General features: G+C 46.1%; 1 long non-coding RNA gene across 1 annotated transcript; it reads right to left on the bottom strand.

Moving 5' to 3' along the window:
* Positions 1-1,399: 1,399 nt before the first annotated feature.
* LOC109283547 (uncharacterized) lies at positions 1,400-4,351 on the bottom strand. The gene is made up of 3 exons (XR_002090746.2): positions 4,184-4,351; positions 2,753-2,815; positions 1,400-1,916 (listed from the first exon to the last, which is right to left on the bottom strand). It is a non-coding gene; the product is annotated as an uncharacterized LOC109283547 (long non-coding RNA).
* Positions 4,352-22,099: the final 17,748 nt, after the last annotated feature.

The raw sequence follows: 22,099 nt of genomic DNA, 5'->3' as shown, positions 1-22,099 counted from the left end.
ACTGGAACATCTACGTGGGAACAGGGATCGTTGGGACAGCCTTCCTTTCCAAAGGTCTAATAACAAGAAGGCATGGCAGGCAAGGTGATGGGGAGGAAGTCTGTGAAAAGGGCAGAGTAGGGGCTGATCAGCCCTCAGGGTTTGTCATGGCCACTGCTGGGATAAGCACATGTTACACAAGGGTGGATCTAGGATTTTGAAAAAGGGGGTGCAGCTTGTGTGGTGCATCATCACAAATCATACCCATTTTTCTCCGGTTAAAAGAAAACAAAAAGCTGTACTAATATGCTAGGGGACTAGGGCTATATGATTTAGTTTAAGATTGAAGCAAAAGGAAAACACTTTACTGGACTGTACATTAATTTGCTATATCATATATTATGTATAAAACACAACAAACTAGGCAAAATAATCAAAAGATGCTGTATCATTAGTTCTGTAGTCATTAGAATTAAATGTACATGTCTCAGATTCATAAAAAAAGGCTAGGCTTCTTGAGCATCTTGGCAGTGCATTCAATGCTTCATTGAATGCTGTTTTCACACCTGAGTTAATGTTTACCTGAATTAGCCTTTCTAGAACTGAGTTAATGTTCGTAGCTAGAGTTAAAAATAGTGCAAGGCTGTGGAATAGTAGCTACATTTCCAGGAGCTGCTAACATCAGAATTTCAGGAAAAAACGTAACTTGAATAGTGGAACCACTAAAGACCATGAAAAAGGAGAGAAGGCCATTAGCACCTGTAGAATTAAGAGTTTAGAAAGAATCAGGTAGATTATAAGGAGCTACAAAGTTAATTGAGGCCATTATTGCTGCTTGAATAGAAATGCTGCTGCCACTGCCAGGCAGTTGATTTTAAAATGTTGGTTGGATCAGGAATCAAAGAGGGGGTGTAACTGCACTACTGCATTCCCCCTTGATCCACCCCTGCTTAGTGTCATCCACTAGGATACAGGTCACATAGAGGGTAGGGACCGAAAGGCAGTTGATGCCAACCTTTGTTCAATAGCCAGGTGGTTAGAGCACCTGCCAACAAAGTAGGGGTCATGCAAGAAAGAAAAAAAGCAACAAGGAGCGTGTATTTATGTTTAAGGGAGGAGGGAATCCTGGGTTTCAGTTAGTGGTACAAAGATTTTTTTTTCTTTTTATTTTTTTTTTAAATCAATGGCTCTCTTATGTAAAATCCATAATATTTCTACCAGCAAGAATTGGATTCTGGGACTGCTGAGAGAGCATATTGTTTTCTGACCCCTTCTAGCCTTCATTTTTTATGAAATTTTTACAATCACACAACCACAATCTTTACCCTTACACAACAGCAACTGATTTCACATTAAACCCTTTGAATTAAAAATAAGTTAAAAGTGATTAAAGAATAAAAGATTTTCAGTCTTTTTTTTATCAACTAATGGTTTTATTAATTCAACTGCTTCTTGTACCATTATTAGAACTTAAAATATTATCAGTGCATGAACCTACCAGTTCTGTGCCAGGTAGATTTCTATTTCTGGAAATCTCAGCAGGATCTGACATTCTTATGCAAACTATGATGGCCCCAGGCAAGTTTTCAGCCATAGCCTTCCAACTGAGCCCTTGGAAGATGGATCATTAGTGGAACACTGCAACTAGCAACAGGTGTTTGATTTTTATCTTAAAAATTCTCTGTTTGAATTCCATGAGATCTTGGGAGAACCAGGCATGTGACCTCAGTCCTGTCACTTAAATGATGGCAAACCAAATCACCTTGATTCAGCAAAGCACTGAAACAAGGGCTTAACTTTAACCACATTCTTGTTGCCTAATGACATGAAGTGTATAATTAAGTATTTTGCTAAATATGCACCAGAATCAAAATGCCAGAAGTTCATATAGCACAGATTATCTCAGCCTCTCTTCGTGTGAGTAGCAATTTCAGGACCTAGGAAAAGCATGTGAAGATGTCAAGCAGAATATAATATATGCTAAGTATTATCATTAAGCTCTTCTATCTCTATCCCCTTCTAATATAAAAAAACAAATAAAAGCACTGAGCTATTAATAGTGAAGTGATATTTTGAAAACATCAAGATGTTGTCCAGTAATTTTTCAAAAGAGTGACATTTTAATGATGGTTTTAAATGTTTCTGAATCTGCATTATTTTACTTAAGCTGTTCAATATGCATAAATAAATAAGTTTCTAGGATAAATAAGAACAAGACATGGTATGTACCCATTACATTCTACTTGTGTGAGTGAGATGGGTAAATAATTCATACTAAATTGCTTATCTGTCATATTTTGCCTCTTTTTCTCTCTACAAATTGTTTGCAGTATATGGCAATTTCCTCAAATATATTCACTATTCAAAATGAGTTGCCAAATGTTTTTGCAAATAATTTATGATCTTGTAGACTGTTCACTCTAATTATTCACAATTTCTACAAGTCTAGCTGGACACAAAAATCATTCTGTCACCTGTTGGTTGAACAGAACTGTTAAAATCAGATTATTGTTACAAATAGTCATAATTCCAATTTCAAAAACTGCTTTTGGCATATATTCCATAATATTCACTAATCAAAATATGGAGATTAAATAAAATAAATGTACTGATGTTGTGTGTATTCTTTCCTTCAAAATATTTTATTACAATCTTTTCCGAGCAAGTACAATACATAGTTGAAATTATTCTGTTTTTCAAAAAAGGGAATTGGAGGGCAGGGTGATGAGGGAAGTGTTTCGGTTTATTTGTTTTCCCCTCTGTATTCTCTTACCTCCTTTAAAAATATTGTTTTCAGATTGTGTTATTTTTCAGTTCCTTGTATCTTGATTTTTATCTGTGCAAAAATTATGTCAAAAGTTAGTAAATCAGAAGACAATGGCTGCACTTTACACCTTTACATGGATATTAATGATTATGCTACTTTTAAGGCAAAGAAAAATCAAGCAAAGCAAATGTAGTATGGTGTAACATAGTATAATAATGACATAGTAAAGAAGTGTTTAGTGAGATGACATAAATAATAATAAAATAATAACAATATAAACACTTGTACTTCCAAGCACCTGAGAAAGCAAGTTGACAAAATATGCTCTTAGGACATCTGTATTCCTGCAGTTGTAATCACCTGAACAAATGACCCTTTCTTCTGAAATTTCTCATGCTTATTCTTCACCAAAATTCTAATATAATAAAAGGCTTTGTCTGTCTGTCTGTCTGTAATGCTTTTGCCCATCTGCACACGCCCTGGTTGGCTGCATGGGCCGGGTGGCTGGGGGTGGGGCCAAATGAGTTAAATGGGAGCCCCTCCGCTGCGCCGCCTCCTCCTGATGCCTCCAGTGCAGTGGCTACCTCTGCCCAACCTCCACAGAGGTAGAAAAATAAATTGGCACGAGCACTTTACAAGTGGCAGGGCTAGCTGAGGAAAAGTAAGAGCCCCTCCATCAGCCCTGCCTCCTCCTGCGGGCGGCCTCCAGTGTGGCAGCTCTGTCAGCCCCACCTCCAAAGAGGCAAAAAAAAAGTTTGGGTAGAACACTTTAAAAGCAGCGGGGCCATCTAAGGAAAAGCGGGAGACCTTCCATCGTAGCAGGGTTGGACCTGAATGGGGGGGAGAGGGGGTGAGGAAGGTGGAGCAGGGTCAGATGCAAACTGGAAGGGAGGAGGGGGGAAATGGATGGAGACCTAAAGGGGAGGAGGGGGTGGAGCAGGGTTGGACATGAACCAGGGTGGGGTGGGGTTGGACCCAAACCTGGGGGGGGGGTGGAATTGGACCCGAAACAGGGGGGTTGGAGGGGTGGGAGGTGGGGTCAGGCCTGAAGTGGAAGTAGGGGGAGCTAGAAAATAATATTTAAAAATTTGGTTTTAGAACAATGGTCCAGGGGAACGCCAAGAGTTATTCTGTTTTTAAAATCTGTTTCTGCTAAAGATTCACGTGCTCAGCATTTTAGCATCCAAGGCTGCATCCTCACAAGAGGGAACATGCGGTTTATGGCACCTCAAAGCCTTTTGAGGCACCGGAAAACGCATGTCGGGCATATGACTATGTTTGCTGCACTACATATTTGCAGCGCAGTGGCAAAATTAGATACTGGGAAATCCCAGTGTCACAGGCAGAGAAAGACCGGGGAGACTCCCGAGCTCATGAAGGGAGCCCCAGAGACAGAGGGCAGAATGGAGGGAAAAGAAAAGAAAAAAAATAACTTACCGCAGGATACGAGGAAGTGCAGGGACGGCCGGAGAAGCCCGCGCACGGCCTGGATGATGCCTTAAGTCACCTGCAGTTGGCGGGTGACGTCCCTCCTAATCGCCGGCCGGCAGCGATAAGAGAGCCGGTGGCGGAGAAGAGCGCAGGCGCGCATGTGGCTGCCGGGAGGGAGCCTGGCCGGTGGAGTCAGTTGCAGGCGTGGAACGCCGGAGCTGACTGCCGGCGCTCCCTACAGAGAAGTAAAGAAGCCTGGGGATGAGCCAACACCTGAGGACAGTGCGACAGAGGTGGGTGAGCCGGGTGAGAGACCGGTAAGAGCCTCGGTGGCGCGGAGCGGTCAGCGGACCAAGGAAGACCCGGAGAGAGGGCTGCGGTCCAAAGAGGACCCGGAGAGAGGGCTGCAGTCCAAAGAGGACCCAGAGAGAGGGCTATGGGCCAAGGAAGACCCGGAGAGAGGGCTATGGGCCAAGGAGGACCCAGAGAGAGGGCTGCGGTCCGAAGAGGACCCAGAGAGGGGGCTATGGGCCAAGGAGGACCCAAAGACAGGGCTCCAGACCAGGGAAGGCCCAGAGACAGGGTCGCCCTGGGAGATACCGGGCAAGGAGTGGCGGGAATTAGATATAGAAAGAGAGGGTTACTGAACCGAGCCATGAGCAAGTGACCCGGTTGTTAAGCAGGGGATCAGAGAGGCTACTGGCTCCACTAGGAAGCCTAATAGGGGCAGGGTGACGCCTCTCGTTAGGCCCACAGTGTTTTAGTTGTGTTTTGAAAGGTTCCTTTTTGTGTTTCCCTGGGTTAGAAGGGGCTAAGGGCGCGACAGCAGGGAGTGGGAGCAAGGAGTGAGCTTGCTCGTTGTGTATCTGGGGAATTATTCAAGCACCCACAGAAACAGCCAAGGTCCGCCGGGCTGGGTAAGGGCGAGGTGCAGGGGAGGAGTAGCCTCACAGAAGACATCTATGCTGTAGGTACCTGACGAAGGTAAACCGCACTACATGAAGTCCCACCCACTGAAAGATCCAAGTCGTGGCAGGAGAGAAAAGGCAGACTGCAGCACGTGGAAAGACCTCCCAGAAGGCCACCTGCGACAGCGAGCCAAACACCGGTGAGCACTCGGGGCAAGGAAGCCCAAGGCAAGATGTATGAGGCCCAGCGGCTACACCCAGCATCTAAAAAAATGAGCCAAAAAAGTGGTGCACCACCTGAGACCGGAGCCTGGCCAGTCGGAGCCATGCTTCAGCTGCTGGCCAGGCTGTGTGCCCGGATCATCACTGCTGCAGCTTCAGGAGGCCCCCAGTGCCCTAGGTAAGGCTGCTGGTGCCAGCCCAGGTGCTGGCCCCAGCCTTCCCTACCCCACCCAGGGCAATTTTCCATGCAGGGGCATGCCCAGGGACAAGAAGCAGTGGCACAAATATGTGCTGCTGCTATTAGTTCCTGGGGAAAGCATGTGCATACTTGTGGGGACATGCCCCAAGGGTCCAAGATTAGCATGTAGACAGGCACGCACATTCTGGGAAAATAAAAACATGCAGAAGCAAAATAACTACTATGCTCCCTTAAAACCTATAACTAGATAGGAATATGTAGAGTTGGCATTAAGTCACAATGACCAGTTGTAACCTGGTGAAGAGCCCTTGGTTCCCAGGTTTTCATGGAATGACCAAATTAAGCTACCGGCAAATGACCAAATTAAAATGTGTACACATGATGTGTTTAAAGAAACAACAGATTCAGCTGATAGGGCAGAATATGAGCAGCATGACAACCACAGTGATATCAGTCAATGGTACCCAGAAATGAAGAGTCATCAGGAGAAAAAGAATACAAAAGGAGGGATCTTCGGGGGAACAATTGAGGCATCAGCCCCCAACTTCCAGGGCTGCTGATGTCCATGAGATTGATTCAAAGAAGAACCATGAGATGGCGTTTGTGTATTGGCCAGACATACCATCTTCTTGTGAAACCCTAAGTCTGCTACATTACTGTGTAGTCATTTTGCTTGCCTTGCTTGCATTAGTCTTATTTGCTATCATTGCGGATCAGTAAAATTCTCCTGTTATTGAACAGAGGGATATGGTTGATTTCAGAAAGTTTGTGCCTGCATGGAACAGGGTATCAGGACTGCTTTGTAAAATAGTACCAACAGTGGCAATGGTAAGTACAGATGGCTTGGATGCTCCCAAGGCCAGAAATTTGAGGCTTGTGGGATGGGCTGGTGATTTGCAGCAGCTAAAAGTTGCCATCCTCTGCCATAGGCTACTGCATTAAAAGGTGGGAGGCTGCCTTCCTTCTGCATTTAACTAGCTAAATGTTAGCCCTCCAATGGATAAAACTGTACTTTAGTGACAAAATGGCAGTATCAGGTCCTAAGAGTGGCACTGCGACTGAAAAAAAAGAGAGAGATCCTGCTCCATTTTATTAACTAGAGGTTTCTGTGATAAGAAATACTTGTAAGAGAAAAAGAATCCTATTTGAACACCCCTTTCAGTATAGGATTGGAAATAATTGTTCCATGCATTATAAAGAAATGGCTCTTGGTTACAGACATCTGAGCATCATAGAACTTGCTCTAAAGAGAATATTTGATAGCACAAATCTTTTCACATTATACAGCACGCTGCATTAAGTGATACCAATGATCCAGGCTCAGCTTGGAGCCATCTTGCTAATTAAGCAGACAGTTTGAATGCAAGAGTATACAAATGTGTTTCATCTACAAAAAGAGTTTTCTAAGAAGCAGGTTACAGAGTCCTAACTGCTGTGGCAGCTGGAGGGGAAGAGAAGAGAAACTCTAGCAATGAAGTTAATTTTTTGGAATTACCTTTCCTCACAGTTGGATAGCATGAACACAATGAAAGAACATATATATGAATGGTTAACAGGATTACATTTTGTGACTAACAGGACTAAGAGCATTATTAAATAGACTCAAACTGTGTTCTGATGGCTTTAGAGAATAAGGCTGAATAATTGACAATGAAGCTAACAAAGCTGAAATGCTCAGTTAAGTCATCTCTGAGTAGTATGGGAAAATGTCATTTTGACTTTGTCTCAAATTAAATAGGAGACCTGTGTAGGGCCATGACAACATAGGACTGTCACATTCTGGGCACAAATTTACTAGAAAGTTTTACAGTAATAGAAGAAATTTGTACAGGACTGGAAGGAGATTTGAATTTTGTTTCCCACGCCTTGTTATTTCATCTCTTCCCCTCTCCCCCCACGTCAAACTCCCCCATTTACGTATTTATAGGTTGCATTTCTGAAAGCTAGGAGATGTTTTCCGCTGTTGTGCAACATGAAAGGAGGCACCAGGAAAGCGTTAACTGCAAAGCTGACTATTTTCAATGTAATCAGCAACAAGAGATAAAGAATGAGATGTTCCACCTCTGAGTTCCCTGAGGAAGGAAACCATCAGTAGATAAGTCAGCATGGGAAAGAAATAAATCCCTCATTTTTTGGGAGGTTGTAATTGAAACCTGTAACTCTATGTGAAAAAAAATGGTGCTTTACTTTCAGCTTGGTGCGCCCCTGCACCAAGTGCAGTACATGCCCAAAAGAGGCATCACATTAGTTTGACCTGGCTTGCCCAAGGTCTGTATAGAATGGGTGCTTCAGTGGGGCATTTTTGTGCTTTTACCTAATAGCTGATTGAACGCACTTTTTCTTCCAGTAAAGAGCTGGTTTTTTCACATCTGTCAACAGTGCTAATGTCTTACCAAGAGCTAAAAAGTAATCTCTCTCTTCATAGAAGAGAGGAACACGTGACTAAGCATCTAGATAGTATAAGGCATCTGTTCAGTTGAATAGCTGTCCTCCTGCGTAAGACTTCTCAGTCCAGTTGAGTCCTTCATGTTGTAAAGAATATCCATTCCAAGTTGGGCACGAGGCAAAGTTTCAGATGCTGGATAGTCTGGAGAGCTGACCTACTACCCTTAGCATTTGTCCTAAGTGCAAGGATGTTGAGAGAAGCTACACCTTGATGTGAAAAATGATACCAAAGTTTTTTTCCTGGTACTGAGCTACAGTTTTAGATCTCTCTAGGCTCTAATCTGCTACTTTAATCCTGTGGAATACTACCTTCTTCTATAATTGACATAATTAACTACAATAATCCTCTCTGAAGAAGCTTCAAAATTATACAACAAGGTAGCAAAATAAGACACAAAGGGCCAAATTCTTCCTTTTTTACTCAGTTACTTTGTTCTATCAAGCGATACCTTGCCATAGATATTGTTTTAAAATGCGCTTTAAAGCTTCTCTATGAATTATGTTGTATTGAGTAAGTGAAAAATTCCATTAAAGTCTGCATGTATGTAACAGTTACCATGAAAGATTATAATTATAGAAAATAAGTTAGAAATCCACAGTTACACCTTGAAGGCATTGAAATATTTGAAGGTTTGAAAGCCTATCTAAACAACCTTAATTCTAAACCCTTACTGTCACAACCCTTCCATACTCTCTTTTGTTTCATTTATATCTTTTTGCAACACATGGTTTTTAAAATTCTAATATAATAAAGGGCTTAGTCTGTCTGTCTGTCTGTAATGCTTTTGGCCAACTAAGCATGCACTGCCAAGAGGGCAGGTGGCGATTGGCTGCATGGGCCTGGGATGTGTGGGCCCAAGTTTGAGCTGCTGTTGGGGAAGTTTGTGGCAGTGGTGAACATGCCCCAACTGCCTGAGCAGTGGGGCTTCTCCATGCCTCCCTGCCTGATGGTTAAGGCGGGGGGGGTCACCATGGTGGCACCCCCCTGCTGCCCATCCCCGAAGCCCCCCAGAACAGCCGGCAGGGAGAGGGAGGCAGTGGGCAGGGAGGGAAGGATGGAACTGGGCAAGGGGAGGGTGGGCGGTCACGGTGGGGGCTGTTGTTGGGACCAGGTGGCAGGGAGGGAGGGAGGAAGAGGACAAGGAAGGGGGCCCCAACAACAGCTGGCAGGAAGGGGGAGGTGGTGGGGAGGAAGTGAGGCTGTGTGGGCCTGGACAGGTGCAGGGCAGGGGAAGGCAGGAGGGGGGTAATGGTAGTGGCTTTTGTCAGGGCCAGGAAACAAGGAAGGAAGGAAGGAAGGGAGGGAAGTGGGGACAGGGAGGTCACAGTGGCGCCCCCCCCCCCCACAACCACCCGGCCCTGACAACAGCCAGCAGGGAGTGGGAGGTGGCAGGGAAGGAGGGGAGTGGAGGAGGGGGGAAGCCCCATTGCAAGGTGGAGGTAGGTGGGGGGATGGAGTCCCTGTGCCAGAGGCTGGAGGAGGAGGCGGCAATGGTGGAGGGAGACTTTACATGGTGCGCTCCGAAGGGTCAGCAGGGGGTGAGGGGTGGCCATGTAAACACTCCCTGAAATCTGTCATTCTTGATGGGCAATTAGTTACTAGGCCTGTGTGAGGTGGCTAGTATTCGTTTTGGATTCGGATTCGGCCAATTTGCGGGACAGTGATTCAATTCGGTGATTCGAATCACTGTCCTGAATCGATTCAGCTGAATCTGATTCAGAGATCAGCTGCTGCCAAATCAGCCGAATCTCCAAATCACACAGGCCCCATCCCCTGCCAGCTCTCAATGGCTTCCCCTCCCGACCCCAGTTCCCAGCTCTTTGAAAAAAAAGCCCCTAATCACCGGCTCCTGCCCCACAGGGGGCAATCCCTGCTGCCCCCCACTGCCCCATGCCACATGGGAAGTTCTGTCATGAGCCCCCCCAGCCCCTGCCCACTCTCCCATTCCCCCCATGGCTGCCCCATCTGCCCCAGCTCCTGACCCTTAAAAAAACAAAAAACAAAAAAATCTGCACTCCTGCCTGGTGGGGGAGGGGGCAATCCCCACTGCCCCCCACTGCCCCACGCTACATGGGGGTCTCTGACATGAGCCCTCAGAAACCCAGAAGCTGCTGCAGCAGCTGGTGAGTCCAGGTTTTTGTTTGCTTTTTTTAAAGAGCTGGGAGCTGTGGTGGGTGGGGCAGCCATGGAGGAGCTGGGGGAGTGGGCAGGGGTTGGAGGGCTCATGGCAGAACCCCTCACATGGTATGGGGCAGTGGGGGGCAGTGGGGATTGCCCCCCCCCACCTGGCAGCACCTGGTGAGTGGGGCTATTTTTAAACAACTGGGAGCTGAGGTGGGTGGGGCAGCCATGCGGGGGGGGGCGGGGGCTGGGACAGCAGGTGGGAGTCAGGGAGTGCTCAGGGGGGCTGAGGGAGCAGGCAGGGGATGGGGTCTGGCAGGGGTCCCCCCATGATCCCCTCCTCCCTCCCCTAGCCCCTCCTACACTGCCCCCTATTTACCGGCATGGAGTCTGGGTCCAGCTCCCTGCTTCAATGAGCAGGGACTGCCCAAATCACCAAAGCTCTCCAAATCTTTTCTGAATCAATTCAGAGAGCTTCACATTGATTTGGACCTTTTAACTGGTCCCCTGATTTGAGTCGGATTTGGAGATTCAACCACCAAATCAGGATGAATCTCCTCCGAATCAAATCAGCACCCAAAGCTTTGCATAGCCCTATTAGCTAGTATGTTAGTAAAGACTTGTAGAAATCTGAAACCTAGGACTTCTGAAACCTTAATCTAGAAAAAACACTATTCTCATAAAGGGGTCTATCTCCATCTTTTTGTCCCTTATTTGCACTAGGTCTTTAAGAAGTCTGGAGTATCTAGCTGCAGATGTTTTGAGTCTGGAAATGACATTACTGGTGCAATATCAAGTGCACAGAATTTGTCATACATCCATATCTCTGATGCCAAATGTGAAGCAGCATTAACCTTTTAATTTTTAATCTTTTCTCATTTCTGCCATACCCTCATTCATCTTTCCTCAGTCTCAGCTGACTAATTTTTGGATTTGTTTTCTCAGACTTCCGTATCATATGGTTTTGTTTTTAGGGGTGCATTGATAGAAATTTGTTGGGCTGATACTGATGGCCAATTTTTAACAAGCCATATCAGTTGATACCAATCCAATTGCCAATATACAGCCCAGCATCATGGAGAGCAACATCCAGCTGATAAGTCTGTTGGAGGGAAAAGGACGAGGGGGGAGGAAAGGGGCATGGAGGGGAAGAACAAGGCCTCTGTGGTGAGGGAGGGAGTGGGGCTGGTGCTGAGGCAGGCACTGCCCAGCTGGGGCTGGGCATGGGACTGAATTGTGGCTCATCTGGGGGGCATGGGGGTGGGGGCAGCTCCCACCACTGCATGCACCTGGGGAGGGCATGCGGGGGTGTGCCTCCCTGAATCTGTGTGCAGGGTGAGGGTGGGCTGCCACTGCAGCCTGGGAATGGGGGCAGCACCGGGCTTTTCCCAATGGGAGGGCTGTGCTGCACTCAGGGCAGGCGGCAGTGGCACTGTGACAGGGGGCTATGCTGAATTTTGGGGTGGCTGTAACTCACCTCATAGAACCTCCCCCCCCCACCAAGGCTGCTATCACCCACCTGAAGTGCAGCCCAGCCCAGCTACCCCGCTGGGAACTGTTCTAAAAAAATTCTAATTTTACCCAGACAGCTACTTCTGAACAACAGTCTTCTATGGAACAGGAGTTATGGGAGGCATGATTTGGACGGCGTCACCATATAGCTTCCAGAAAACTCTGCTCAGGGATTGCGCAACATCTTTGAGCACACAATGCACTTAAATGAAGATCCAGGTTGTTCTAGTTATGAAACATTGTCTGTCCAAATGAAGCACAGTGTGTCTGCTAGTGGTGAAATGACACTGGCCAAATTATCTCTCTACTATCATGCCCATTATGTCCATAGTTGGTTGTTTCAGTTTGTTTTCAGTTAATTACATTTTGCTCAGATGATATATTTGCACATTCCACAAATTGCTACTTTATTTCTCAGACTCAGTTAATTTTTGATACCCACCTACAGCATCCATGACAGCTTCTATCCATGGTCAGGTATGTCACTGTCACATCATACAAGTGCTTTTAGAAATCAGACCTGTCTCTTCCCTAGTAGCATATAGATGGTCATCCAGCCTGAGTGTCTCAATGGCTAAAGTATTTTTTTCCTCCTCCACCCCCCACATGTCTTCTATTCACTATACTTTCATGAGTGAATTAGTCAACAGTAGGTATCTTGATGCTTTCAGACCCAGTTTGTGTTTGAAGATACTTTTCCTAGATAGTCAGCCTGCCAAAACTAAGCAAACTTTTGTCAGCCCTAATTTGGAATCAAAGTTTTCCTTCTTGAGAAGCTTGCCCAAAAAGGCTATAGTTTGGAACCAGAGTTTCCCTTCTTCTAGGTACAATTGGTCCATAGCACCTTTTTCTTTATTATCCAGTGCATCCCATCAAAATGGGACTTCCCCTCTCTACTAGCTGATATTGCATCTCAGTGTGGCAACAACAATAATAATTCAAGGAAGATGTTCAAGGTATTGATTTACACTGCATTTAGCTGAACTACTATGTAATTGCTTTCACAGTCACAATTCAGCTGTGAAAGTGGCAGGAGTAATGTCAGAGTGGTTTGTATGGGGTGTGGGGGGAGGTATAAGGCAAGCATGCATACTATTGCCTTATCTATTCAACTTTCTAGATGAGATAGCAAGAAAGAAAATACCTGAAGGATTTAGAGGAGGCATTTAGATGGGCAGAAATTTGATAAGGTAGGAAGATAAAATACTCTTGATTGTCTGATCACCTAAGGAATGAAAGGACTTGGTCAAGAGACTTCATACTGTAGGAAAAGAGCATGGGCTCTCAATAATGTGAAGACAAGAACAATGGTCATAACAAAAGAAGAAGACCTGAGAATTTCAGTGGAAGGGAATGTGTCTGAATGGGTTGAAGAGTGGGGATGGGTGGAAAGGACGGGGGTGTGGACAGGGGAATAGCCCTACCCCAATCCCTAATGTTTTACTGCATGCACATGCAAATATCTAGGTTCAGTCATTAATCAAAATTATGAACAGGATATTTGGAAGGAGATTAGGCATAAGAACAGCCAGGGTGAATTTACCAAGGAGCAAGAAAATAAAAGAGGGGCCAGCTTGAGAGAAAAATGCAGACTTTTAGAAGGTCATTGTGTGGATGATAACCATATATGGCTACACAATTTGGACCTTGAAAAAGGGAGGGATGATCAATGGGCAGCTTGAGACCAACTTGGGTGCCATATATGGGTATTAAATTTCTACCTGGAGACTGGCAGTTCTCCCAGTAGAAATTATACTCCCTGTACTTCCCCAGATTGGGGACTGCCCGGTCAGGGGAATAGGCAGAGGGGGAAGGGGGACATTGCTTGACTGTTTCAGTCCTCTCCTTGACAGGTCTGGGAGAGGACTGGAGCAATGGGGCCAAGCCCCATCCCCCCCAGTTCCCCAGGCCTGGCTCCCCAGGAGTAGAATGAAGAACAGCTGCTTCTTGCTCCCTGCCCACTCCTCAGACCATGGTCTCTGGTCTGAGGTCTGGGTGGGGGACTTTGCTTCCCTTCTCCAGTCTTCTTCCTGACTGACCTATCAGAAGCTGGGAAAGGCAATCCCTCTGTTCTCCTGACTTGGCTGTCCCTCTTCTGGGAAAATACAGGGAGTCCTTCCCTGTTGCTTCACCCACCCTGCCCTTGGAATGGGAGGAGGGGAGCAGCCACTGCTCCCCATGCCTTTCTCAGACCAGGATCACCAGATCTGCGGAAGGTGTGAGAAGCAAGGGTGGGGGAAGGGGAGGGGAGAGGGGGGAGGGGAGGGGGGGTGTTGCAGGCTGACTGTCTGTACTGCTTCCTCTTCTAGAAAAAATTCTAGTGGTAAAAAATTATCAGAAATTTGCTGTAAGAGGAAAGACCCCAGGAATAGAGGGAAACCTGGGGGTGATACTTCCCCTTCATTTACCCCAGGCAGGAGAGGGAACACTGCCAGGTCCGGAGCACCATGCCGTGCTTCCAGAGCCAGTGCTTTGTCCAGATTGGTGGTTGTGGAGCCCAGGACAGTACTTCCAGCCCCAGAGAGGGGTAGTCAGGGAGAGACTGTAGTGTCTAGGCAGCAGAAGGATGCTCTGGAGGTTGCTCCTGCTTGCACCAGTCTGCAGCAAGCTGTGGGGGAAGAGTGCAAGGCAGCAGGCATGGGTGGTTGGAGGACCACTGACCAACCCAGGTAATTTCAGGCAGAATGCCAGTGCAGCCCACCCAAGTAAGGAGCAGAGCTTGGGCTGAAGAGGAACTGGGTCGGCAGAGGCACAGGAACTCAAGCCCATGGTGAGGTGGGGCCCATGGGGCTGTCCATCATGGATGCTATCAAAATTGGTCTATGTTAAGAGACTGATAGTTAATTGATTGAGGGATTAACCCTGAATGTAAAAATGGGCTTTCAGTCAATGTATTTTGATAGACTGTGTATGAATTAATGGAAGTATTGGGGTTTTTTTTGTTGAATTGCTTTAGTGTTGGGATAGTTAATCATTCTATAGAGGGGGATGAGCCCTGAAGAAGTGAAGGGACTGTAGCTGATGTACCCTTTTAGGTGGTGAAGGGAGTAAGTAGGTCAGCCTGAGTTCATTTATTCTTGAGTATATTATCATTTCCCATAGAAGGGGAGGAACCCTGAAGGTGGGACAGACCATATAGATTTGAATGCTAGAAGGACTGCCCTACCTGATACCAGGGTTATGACTCCAAGGAAGAGACTGTGTAACATCTATGAAGTGGTAAGGGTGAGGTGTAGGGTAGGTGGAGCCCCATTAAGACATTCCTCCCACAAGCCCGCACCTATCAACAGCAGAACCAGCTCCCTATTTGAAACAAGATCAAAGTCATGGCAGATGAAAAGATTAGCACCAGAGAGTGGCTGGGGGATAGTATTAACTCCTCCTTATCCTGACATTCACTGTGAAGATGCCAGGCCAGAGAGGGCCTAGGCCTTATAGCACTTACCCCCAACATTTGCACTTCCAGAAAACTGTCTATTCATGGACTGAGTTACTCAAGCAAATGTTGGTGCATGTAGGCTGCTAATGAGTGTCACTACATAGTACCCACCTCTAGAGGCCTACTAGCACCTACACCTACTAGGTCTCTCCCCTATTCAGTAGTCTTTCCCACCATTTCTTGTCATTAAAATTATTAGGGGAGGCTACACAGAGGGCAAGACACACTTTTGAAGAGGCAGGACCTGCCTGGTCTGAGGCTTTGCTCCTAGCTTCATCCCAATTTTACTCTCGCTGAGCCCTGTAGTTTGGGACCCACTGTTCAGGGTGCAAGCTTCTGACTTAGCTCTGGTCATGCATCATAATCTCAGGGTCTGGTATGCACAATATCCACTATGTAGGCAGCTAGAGGCCTTGAGTCCTGTTTTTCCCTTGCCACCTCCTGCCTTACAGTGCAAGCAAGTTTGGATTCATGTTGCCACAGATCATACTCTGGCTTTACTGTCCGGGCAAGCTTGGCCTCATTTGGCCACAGAACACACTCTAGTTCTTATCCTCTGTCTATTCTAAACAATTTCAAGTTCAGAGTGTCCCCAATCACCTCCTTTCAGTGGCCTCTGCCTCCCCTAGAGGTGCAACCTAGCCCTCCAAGGGAAAATGAAAACCAGAAAATGCAAGCACTAGTCCCAGTTCAAAGGAGTTTACCACATCCACAGGGTTTACCACACCCCTCGGTGGCAGACTTCAAGTAGCAAGACAAACAAAAGAGAAAGTGCCCAGGGCACTTAGCTTGCTTCCTGTGCAGGTCCCCAGCTTCTCTTTACTTGGGGTTGCCTCCTGAGTCCTCTCACCAGTCTGGGCTCCAGTCCTCACACCTCTCAGAGAAGGTCCCATCCCTGACAGCTTCCACAGCCAGTCTGTTTCTCTTTTCCAGAGGCTTGGGTTTGTACAAGGCTCCCTGAGTTACATGACCCCTTTACTTCCTCTCCCTGGGTCATGAGGCTTTGTCTTCATCTGGACCCAGTAGTTATCTTGCTTCAGGCTCCCCTATCTGAGTTTGCTTTTGGTATCACCACTGGGGCCAGACAGAAAAGACACAGAGAATTAGTGGAAAGAAATGAGAGGGAAGGGGAGGAATCAGAACCACGTAACCAGGAAACCAGTGTGAAAGGACCTCTACCAAGGACAGGATGCACCAGTAAACACACAGAGTAAGAGAGAAAAAGGGGGAAGGAGGGGAGTGAAGGAAGGGAAAAGGGCTAAGTATCCCTGGATCCCCTTTCCATTCTAGTAATGGGGTAGGCACCCTGCTACATAGCAAGTCTGTTACACACTCTGGGTGTTTTAAGTGCCCCAATAATTGGAATATGGAGGTATCTGAGAATCTCTGGAGGATGTTTATCTTTTGGATTGCCAATGACTTATTTCTACAAAAAAGCCCTGTGGTACAGCTTTCTAACAGAAGTCTGGTTTAGAAATTTGGAAATTCAATTTCAATAATGGAAAAGAATGAGGAACCCCTGGATTACATTGCACAAAATTCATTAAAACCTCCTCTGCTGTTCTGAGTTTAGTCTATGATCATTATATTTGGGAGAGGCCATATTGCTTAAGTAATGGAAAAAATCCATAGCTTCTATGAAACATGTTTTGGTTTTGCTCTCATGTAGTTCCAATTCTTTATTATTAATTAGACCAAGCCAGATTTCCACTGAGCTCATGACAGTTGTGACATCATCTCATAATTTATCAAGTTCTTCTCAAAATTGTAATTGCTTTTCATACAGTTTGTGCCTCTGTAGAAACTCTTGAGTAAACTGGGTTCTATGTTTTGATATAAGTTCCCACATGCTCCATTCAAGTTTCAACATTTTGACATAATCAAAGCTCTCCCATATAAAGTATAATCAAACACTCCAGTGTTCTGCCCTTGATTTCAGTGGGCAGTTTCATTATATCACATATTCAATCTTGAAATCCTGAAATAAACATATTTAACTGCACTTTTTGAGATGAGTTCATGTCTTTTCTGTCATCTTAACAGATCTTGACAATAATTTCTTTTTATTTTACATGAATTTTCTGTTTTATTTTAGCCCATTTGGTTGCTTGTTTCTCATCACTTCCTTGAGTTGAAGCAATAATTTCATATGCTAATTCCCAAGCATTAATTTGCAATATTGATCACATTTACTGGAATTAGAATAAAGACCAAACATCTAGAAAATACAATACTGGGAAAACTAAATAGTAAGGTGACCTAGCTGGTTTTACATTGAACTACATTATTAGATGTTGACAAAACCACCACAAAGTGGATGGTCAACTAGCTCAATAGCCACAAGCATAGGGTAAATATAAATGGATCCATGTCAGAATTGCAAGAGGTTTTGTGTGGAGTCCTATAAGAGTCTGTCTTGGGTCTGGTGCTATTCAACATGTTTATTAATTATTTGGATGCAGAAATAGCTTCCTGGGCAAAATTGAAGATGGCACAAAACTGGGAAGCATTGCAAGCACATGGGAGGACAGGAGCACAAGGATCTTGATAGCTTGGAATGCTGAGCTAAAGCCAATAGGAAACAAAAGCTGATGAATCAAGGTTTTACACCTTGGGAAGAATAACACACAAAAAATACAGAATGGGTGACAACTGGCTGGATGGCAGCACTATGGAGTTTTGAAAAGGGGGATGCAGGAGCAGTGACTAGGGCTGCATGGGTGGCTTCACTCCCCTGCTCCCAACCTCTCCCTCCCCACCAGGGTGGGCATACATGCCATGGGAGCAACAGCTGGGAATTTTTTTAATACCCCAAAGCAGGTAAGAATCTTCCTACACCCTTTGCACTATCAGCACCCTTTCCCTCCCCTGCATACTCAACACTCCTATCCATTCCCATTTCCAGTTCTCAACCTTCTCCTTATGGTTCTGGGCATAGGAGAGAGTAACCTACTTACCACTGCCACTGCTACTGCCACTGCTGTCCCAGCTACTTCTGCCCTACTCCAGCAGGGCTGCAGAGAGTGTGACTGCCTGGGATGCTGGGTTTGGCCAAGGACAGAGGTGGCAACAGGAGGTTTTCCCTTCCTATGCCTCCTCACAGACTGGCAGGGAGCACCCTTGAGGACCAGGTAGGAAGGGGAAACCCACCCACCAACCACTAGCACTGTTCCTGGTTGAGTCAAGCTCCTTGCACAGCTGCTTCCAACAGGCCCAGCTGGAATGGAACAGAAGCAGCTCTGGAGCTCCCCCTGCCATCAGGTCAATCAGGGACTGCTGCAGTCATGGAAAGGTCTCCCCTTCCTGCCCTGAACAACATAAGCAGAGAGGGGGAGGGCAGACTGGGCAGGGAGGGGAGGTGCCACTGAGCATAGAGTGGAAGGGAGGGGGTGTTGAGTTGGGGATGAGTGGGATTTTTATCTGCTTCAAGGACTTCTAAAAAGTTGCTGGCTGCTGCTCCCATGGCATAGTGCAGACTCCACAGTGCACTGAGAATCCCAGAAGGTGGGGACCAGGAGCCATCAAGCTACACTTTGAAAAGGGGGGTGCAATTGCACCACTGCACCCTCACTGGACCCACCCCTGGGTGTAAGATATTGGGGGGGAGGGTGATAATGCCTCTTTTTTTGTTGCTGGGTAGGTTTCATCTACATCAGAACCGTCCAACCTGTAGGCCTCATATGGTCAATGAGGGGTTAATTTGCAGCTGACTGGTTCTTGCTCTGCTGTTGGTCCCTGTATTGCTCTGGATGCTTCTACTGCCAGGGTCTGCAAGCTCCCCTTTCCTTTTCCAGTTATTGCTTATTGCCTCTGCCTTTGGGGGTGGTGTGAAGTGGCATAGTCTGCAGGGCCCAAGGATCCTGTGGCTGGGCACCTGTATGAGCAAAGCAGTGAAGAGCAGGGGTGGGGGGAAGGAAGGGGAGGGGTACCAGTCGGGGAACCCATGTGCCGTGTGGCCTCCAGCCACTCTGACAGCCCTGATCTAGAATACTGTGTACAGTTTGGAGTTCCTATTTTAGAAACAACATGGAGAAATTAGAGAAAGTCCAATGGTAGGAGACAAAAATAATAAAAAGTTTGGAAGGCAAGCCCTATGAGGAGAAGCTGAAACAAACAGACACTTTGGGCTTGTGGGAAAAGTGTTTAAGAGGGGATATAGATTCATAGATTCATAGATGTTAGGGTCAGAAGGGACCTCAATAGATCATCAAGTCCGACCCCCTGCATAAGCAGGAAAGAGTGCTGGGTCTAAATGACCCCAGCTAGATACTCGTCTAACCTCCTCTTGAAGACCCCCAGGGTAGGGAAGAGCACCACCTCCCTTGGGAGCCCGTTCCAGACCTTGGCCACTCGAACTGTGAAGAAGTTCTTCCTAATGTCCAGTCTGAATCTGCTCTCTGCTAGCTTGTGGCCATTGTTTCTTGTAACCCCCGGGGGCGCCTTGGTGAATAAATCCTCACCAATTCCCTTCTGTGCCCCCGTGATGAACTTATAGGCAGCCACAAGGTCGCCTCTCCACCTTCTCTTGCGGAGGCTGAAAAGGTCCAGTTTCTCTAGTCTCTCCTCGTAGGGCTTGGTCTGCAGGCCCTTGACCATACGAGTTGCCCTTCGCTGTACCCTCTCCAGGTTATCCGCATCCTTCTTGAAGTGTGGCGCCCAGAATTGCACACAGTACTCCAACTGCGGTCTGACCAACGCCCTATAGAGGGGAAGTATCACCTCCCTGGACCTATTTGTCATGCATCTGCTGATGCACGATAAAGTGCCATTGGCTTTTCTGATGGCTTCGTCACACTGCCGGCTCACGTTCAACTTGGAGTCCACTAGGACTCCAAGATCCCTTTCCACCTCTGTGCCACCCAGCAGGTCATTCCCTAGGCTGTAGGTGTGCTGGACATTTTTCCTCCCTAGGTGCAGCACTTTGCATTTCTCCTTGTTGAACTGCATCCTGTTGTTTTCTGCCCACTTGTCCAGCCTATCCAGGTCTGCCTGCAGCTGTTCCCTGCCCTCCGGCGTGTCCACTTCTCCCCATAGCTTTGTGTCATCTGCAAACTTGGACAGAGTACATTTCACTCCCACGTCCAAGTCGCTGATGAAGACATTAAAGAGTATCGGTCCAAGGACCGAACCCTGCGGGACCCCACTGCCCACACCCTTCCAGGTCGAGACCGACCCATCTACCACGACTCTTTGGGTGCGACCCTCTAGCCAATTCGCCACCCACCGGACTGTGCAGTCATCCACATCACAGCCTCTTAATTTGTTCACCAGTATGGGGTAGGATACCGTATCGAAGGCCTTCCTGAAGTCCAGGTATACGACATCCACCCCTCCTCCTGTGTCCAGGCGTTTCGTAACCTGGTCATAGAAAGAGACTAGGTTGGTCAGGCACGATCTGCCCGCCACACCCATGCTGGTTTCCCCTCAGCATAATTTGTCCTGCCGGGCTCTCACAAATGTGAGCCTTGAATATGATAGTAGTCTTAAAATATCTGAAGGGCTGCATAAAAAAGAGGGAAAACACCTTGTCTTTGTCACTGCAGAGAATAGGATGTGTAGCAATGGCTTGAAATTGCAGCAAAGTAGGTTCATATTTGTTACCAAGAAGAGCTTCTTTAGTGTTGGAACCAGAAGACAGCAGAACAGGCTGTAATGATCACTGGGTTCAATAAATACAGGCATACAATGAATGAGAAAACTAGCAACAATGTACTTTATTGTGGAGCAGTAGGCAATCTTTACAGACTCTTGGTCTCTCTCTAACTAACAAGCCAGCCACTTCCTAGCTCAGTGATCATCTTCCAATTCCTAGCTCCTTCAGGCTCCTATTAGGGAGCATCTCTAAATTATATCTTCTATCGCTACATCTTCCCTGTCAACAATAATTGCAAAAAACAATTAACACAAAAATCAATTAACACTATTGTGCAGTGGAGAAACACTTTATTCTGGAGAGAGTCTTTACCACTCACTTTCCTATTCCCCCTTTTCTGCAGCTCTTTTCTGCTGAAATTCTCTGTGGCTGCTCACAGATGTTAAAAAAAACAACCCATGCTTTACCAGTAGAAGCAGCGCGTTAGTTCAACTTGGCTCTGTAGTGTCTGTATAGGTCAGGCACTTCAGTGGGACTTTTTGGCTCTTTTATCTAATAACTGATTCAATCAGCTATTAGATAAAAGTGTCAAAAAGCCCCACTAAAACACCAGATCTATACAGGCACTGAGGAGTCGAGGCAAACTAATGTGCTACCTCTACTGGGCATGCCTTGGGCTCAGTGCAGGAGTATGTGGAGTTTAATGTAAAGTACCTTTTTTTTGTTTAAACTTCTGCAAGTAGCCTGTGATCTCACTTTTTTCTCAGACCTACAAAGTATCAGATCCAGTTTCTGATTTGTTTTTGGTAGGAAGCTTTTCCTCCATCTTTGATAGACCTGAATACTTATACTGGGATACAGGTGACTTACACTTTTGGCAACTGCACTTCTGCACGTAGCACAAAGTTCATTAGCTACAGACTGCTTAGGGTGATTTCCTTTTTCTGATGGAAGTATTTGCATTTCTGTCTGTAGGTACACTTCTTCTATACGGATGTGGTTGCTTCTTATCTTCTGGAACAACTGGTTTCTATCTAAAATTATTCAGATTTGGACTGTGACAGGCGAAAGAGTCATCAGGAGACATGCATGCTGGTTTTTTGTACTGCAAGCACACACTTAACTAGATTTAGTTTCTCTCAAGCTGCCAAACTCAAAATTGGTGTCACCTCCCTAAATATCACAATGAATGGGAGTTTACATACTCTGCTGTTTATGTTGGATGCTAGCGATGCATTTTTCTTTCACTAGTATATTTGTTCCAGACTAGCCAGTTATGTTGATGTCTGTTGGACTCATTTATATTCATGCTCTGGTAAAACACTAACCTGAGCTCCAGTGTCCAATTTAAATGAAACCGTTGTTCCTTGCACTTCCACTGGTAAAACTGAGGCCCTCTCACTGATTTTCTTTCTTTTTTTTGTGTGTTTAATTCTACCATATCTATATAAAATTCTTCTGGTATGCTCTCAAACTGTATGC

The sequence above is a fragment of the Alligator mississippiensis genome, chromosome 6 (assembly GCF_030867095.1).
Source record: "Alligator mississippiensis isolate rAllMis1 chromosome 6, rAllMis1, whole genome shotgun sequence".
NCBI classification, from domain to species: domain Eukaryota; kingdom Metazoa; phylum Chordata; order Crocodylia; family Alligatoridae; genus Alligator; species Alligator mississippiensis.
The sequence above is the reverse complement of the archived record's forward strand: the minus strand, read 5'-3'. Positions and strand labels throughout refer to the sequence as shown.